Source organism: Dioscorea cayenensis, chromosome 7, assembly GCF_009730915.1.
Source record: "Dioscorea cayenensis subsp. rotundata cultivar TDr96_F1 chromosome 7, TDr96_F1_v2_PseudoChromosome.rev07_lg8_w22 25.fasta, whole genome shotgun sequence".
NCBI classification, from domain to species: domain Eukaryota; kingdom Viridiplantae; phylum Streptophyta; class Magnoliopsida; order Dioscoreales; family Dioscoreaceae; genus Dioscorea; species Dioscorea cayenensis.
In genome coordinates this window covers 5,239,905-5,245,211 of record NC_052477.1, presented here as the reverse complement: position 1 = coordinate 5,245,211, position 5,307 = coordinate 5,239,905, and the positions used below count along the sequence as shown (strand labels likewise).

At 31.4% G+C, this 5,307-nt stretch overlaps 1 non-coding gene across 1 annotated transcript; it reads left to right on the top strand.

The window, feature by feature from the left end:
• Nucleotides 1-4,663: 4,663 nt before the first annotated feature.
• Nucleotides 4,664-4,747, top strand: LOC120266252. Its single transcript, XR_005538093.1, has one exon. It is a non-coding gene; the product is annotated as a small nucleolar RNA R44/J54/Z268 family (small nucleolar RNA).
• Nucleotides 4,748-5,307: the final 560 nt, after the last annotated feature.

Sequence of the window (5,307 nt, the reverse complement as noted above, 5' to 3'; positions counted from 1 at the left end):
CAGCTTTCCGTTAACGCCGTTCTTCAGGAGGACTTAATTGAAAGGAAATAGATAGTTTAGGGATGTAATTGAAAATTTTCAAACTTTAGTGACCAAAATAGGAATAACCCCATAGTTTAAGGACTATCTGAGTAGCTTGATTTGGTTTTCCTTTTGAAATTCTTGTTCAAATTTGGTTTGGCCTAGTTGAACTTCCAATCTTGATTTTGCTAGACTATGCAACTTGCTGGTTAGTCCACTCTTATTAGCGTTATTAGTATGTTTTGATGGAATTCTATATTGTATTCCACCTTTTCTCCCTTCCCAATACATTGCTATCATGCATCATACACATGCATATTATGTATTCTTCATTGATTCTTACCATTCATATAGGCCTGGCCAAGGTTTTTGGCATTATATATATATATATATATATACATGTGATTTTATTATTTAAAAGTAAATACCCGTATTCTTTTTTCAGGGTGTTTTAGTAATTTCAACTTTAATATTTACTAAATTTGTTATTTATTTTAGAAGAGGAAGGTTGTTAATTGTATATCTATCGTTAGCTTTGATTTTTAAACTTGTATTATATGTTAGAAATTAATGTAAAGCTTATGATTTCTCGGAAGCCAAGGGACCTCTTGCTATGCTTAGAGCTAAGATTGACCATGTCTCTCCGTGTGCCCTTTTGAAGGACTTTGAGAAGATTTTATCCACTAAACCTGAGGTAAGTTTGTTTCATTTTTGTTTAGCTAGCATTGCTCTGTAATTTATTTTCCTACATCCAACTCTTCTTATTTCATTTTAATGGTAATTTACAATCTTACATATTCCGTTATTATTGACCAAGATTTTTGTAAGGGTATATTTGAATTTTTATAAATATTTTATAAATACCAACATGAAACATGAATTGGGCTTGATAAAGTCGTGGCTTTTTTGCTTGCGGCTATCTGAAAAGTAACAAAATTACTTTTCACACCCTCATTTTTCAGAAATACCTTGGAGCAACTTTTGATGTTTCAACTCAAAATATTTTTTACATGGATCAAGGTGCAGTTTAAATTCCACAAGATCATAAAAACCACTACATGTGAAAATTGAGAAGAATATATTACTAGTTAGCTAACTTGAAGACAAAAAGATGAGGGATTCTATTAATAGAAAGGGCAAACTTACTGGGATAAAAGAGGATTCGAGTCAGCAAGCACATAAAGGTTCTCGGTTTGTCGAATGAATTATTTGATCTGAAGTTTTGAATCTTATGTGTAAGCTGTGAGAGTGGGTTGCAAATTCATTGCATGTCACGTAGCTACATCAGAAATTCTAGATTACTGTTGGGGTTTATAATGGGAAAGCTGTGTTGGCCACAAGTTGACAGGATATGCCGACATAGATTTTCTTATGTTTGTATAGGCTTTGTTATTTGCATTTGTTTCTGATCCAGCATTTGGAATTAGAGGGCATTGTCTAAATCGCCTTTGCCTCTAAGTGCATTCTTCGAGTAGGATCAAACAAAGAAGATTGAAACTAGGGATGGCATTTGTTATACAACCTGTGAATATGACATGAACACAAAGGAGTTGAGTGGGTTTGGGTTTGTGTTTATGGAATTCCATGTCGTAATCATGTTGACTCATTTATGACGTTGATAATATACATGTCGTAATCATGTCAGCCCAGCCAACCTGTTTAATAATTGTGCCATATCATGCAGTGTCCGACTTGTTTAATAATAGTCTGTTGAGAATTATCTAAACTTTGATAAAGTGGGCCGGGTGTTGTAAAGCATGATAATATATTATTATTTGATATTAGACGATGAAATATCTATCTTTGATTGTCTATTGTATAATAAATCTTTTGAACATTTTACAAATTACATACTTTATGATTGTCTTTTCGTGTTTAGTGTCTTGTGTTCATCATGTTTAATTGTGTGCAAACCAAATAAAACCTATCTATTAATTGTTTTAGCCTTGTCAACTATGTAATAAATGTATTCATGTTTTTGTGTTTGTGTGAGGTAGCTGGCTTCAATATATATGGGCCACTCATACACAGTGAACCTGAATTGCCATCCCTAGTTGAAACTGAAGAGCAAAAAGGAAAGCAGGCTTTTACAATAGTATAACATAATCTTTACTTAGATTGCGAGGATTAATCTATTGATGATTTCTCGGCAAAAGAACCATTGAAACCCAATATTGCTAGACTTGTCAATAGTCCAAGTGGCACAGTCAAATAATAGTTTGAGCAGTTGCCAAAGGGAATATGTCATTCAAGCTAATCAGTCTGAAGTATTGAATATAAATGACACATCTATTTATATGTTGTGTTGCAAATGTTGTCATTAATAGTACTCTACAAAAATTCTAACTAGTTGCAGTCCATGATAAATCCGGTCGGCAATTTTGACTTTTATTTTCAACACTTGTTGGTGTTGATATGGTGACTGTATTCTTTAACAGGTAGACGGCTTTGTAAAGATCTTTCCCGGGGTTGAATATGGATGGACTGTGAGATATGATGTGAATGTTGAAGCAGCGGTGAAGAATGCCGAAGAAGCTCACCAGGACATGTTAGAATGGTTCTCCAAATATCTTAAATGAGAGACCTTTATTCAAAACACATTAATGTTTGCTTGCAACATTAATGATGCCTTCTTTCAATATGGAGATCTCTTGAACACTTGTTTTCAATATAAAGCTTGCATGCATACTTTAGTTATAACCTTCTCAATTCATTTCTGCATATTTATCAGCCATAAAGCCACTTGTGTTTCTGAAATGTCAAAAAATAAAAATACTCATGATGGAGAAAAGAGAGATGATCATAATGGAGAAATAAATAAATAATATTAGCATTAGCATTTTGCTTAAAAAAAATTGCCGAAGTTTATAATATTATAACAAATTATTATATAACCTCTGAAATTTTGGATTTTATTTTTAAAAAGAAATTTTGGATATTTGCAAGCATAAATTATAGTCAAGTTCAAGATTAAGGTGAGTGTTGTAATAAAATGATTTTATAAAATAAGAGTTTTTTACACTATATATTATTAATTTATGTTAAATTTATAACTAGTCGATAGCTATATATTAGTTTATATTGAATTTGCAGGTTGATATATAATTTCTAACTGAAATTCAATAAATAGTTTTTAATCCTTTATTATACTACCACAATTATTCATAATCCCCTTTTTTTTATTAAGAATAAAAATGTAACTTTTTTTTATATTTTATTTAACTTGCACCCTGTGGGTTGTTAGTTCTCTTAATCCAAAAATTAAATAATATATAGTTGTATTATGGGTTTGAGTCATTATTTATCAGTTTAAAGCTCATTATGGAAGTGTGAATCATATTCTTTCCTTATTTTTTTTTTATCAAATAAAAACAATTTATTTTGACTTTTGAACCTAATAAATTTGAGCAATTTTGTTCCCTCAAATTAATATGGCAGCCAATATCCGAGACACATCACATTATCTTGAATTAACAATAGCTAAAGGAGCTAAAAGGTCAAAGAAGTCAAAACAATAGTTACATAATAAATTTTATTAGTTTTTTTGGGGATAGTTTAAAAAAAACCATGTAATTTTCTGTTTTTGCAAATAAAGGCATATGTGTACAATTAAGTACTTTGTGGTTTTCTGGTTTTTGCAAATTAAGGAAAAGCCATCCATACCGTCTTTGTTTACTTTCGTGGTAGGGTAAAACCAACCTGCCACATAATTTTTTTTTTTTCCATGCCAACTAGATTAAGTTAGTTTAAGCCTCTAATTAAGTTGGACTAATGAGATAATTAGATTAAATAATGAGAGATAGTTAGCACCTCTCTTGTTTTCAATGCCACCTTGATTTTCACCCATCTAGTGAGACAATTAGATTTCAGACAACCGTGGAGAAAAGGGCAGTTCTCCTCCAGGGTTAGGGCTCATACAAAAGGGATGTTTTCCTCTAGATAGTGTTGGCCTGAAAAAAAAATCCAAAATTCCCTAGTGTTTCGAGGTGACTGAGTAGGCATTTCTCCCACCCCATGGAAAATGACTTATTCATTGAAAATGGTTGATGATAAATCAAAGTACTGATCTTATCAAAAATTGGTTGATGATAAATCAAATGGTTGTTGTTCATGTTATTGTATGATTATTTTTGTAAGAAAATTAAATTAGAGATGATGTTATCAAATTACTAATTGAGTAAGTATATATTTATGTTATCTTTTTTGTAATCAAATTGGTCTGCATATGATGTATAAATATGCACATATTATCAGAATCAACATGAACATGACGATTATTAATTGTCACTACCACTAAGGCAGAGGCTTACTATTTTTCTGATTATTCTTCTAGTGATCATGAATTGAAAAAGGAACTATGATGTTATGACAAAGGCACAAACATGATAAATTTAAATACTTGGATTACCAGGGGAATATGTGCAATATGTGTTATTTATATTATGTGTTAGTGGTACATGTTTTTGGTTTTTTCACGCATTGATCTTCATTTTGTACCACTTGTTAATGTTCGTGTTATAATGATCAATGTAATTTTTTTTGGGTAAGTTTATTTGTGTTTCCCATGCTTAATGTTGACATTATGTTGGCAAGCATAGAGCTTTTGGAGCCACATTATAGCTTAGCTCTACTGCAATTTATTCATGCAAGTGATGATAGAAATAGACGGGGACAATTGCACTCTTCTTGACGATGATGACTGTCTTGGGAATCTCTCTGATGCATTGCAATCTCACATTCATGTCTCTCCATTCTACTGAATGTTTGTGTTTACAAGATTATTTTATTCATTGTGGGCGCCTTTTTTCTTGCCCGGCCATTAATTAGGGTTAGACCAGTTAAAAATTATGGATCAAAAATCAAATTTTAATTTAATTTTTTTTTTAGACTTTAAGGGATTATGGGTTCATGACTTCCACTAGGGCAAGCCCCTGATGTTAATTACCCTAGACATTGTCGCATGAACCTCTGATTAAAAAATAAGTGTGAACAAGGAAACAAGTTGTTACAGTAAATTTCATTCATTTCAATAAATATGAATTTATAGACATCATTGAAAGTACAAGAAAATTTGAAATTATCTTAACACCACTTAGGCTTATGGGCCTATAAGTAAACAATGATTGTAGCATTTTATCTCCTTTCGATTATTTTGCCGAAAAGAGTGCTTTGACTTTTGTTGACATTTGGTCTTCTTCAAGTTTTGAGAATTTGAATCTCGAACATGAGTTAGAAAAAAAAAACTTCATCATTTTGTACTTGTGAAACTTTTTGGCAACTTGTGAA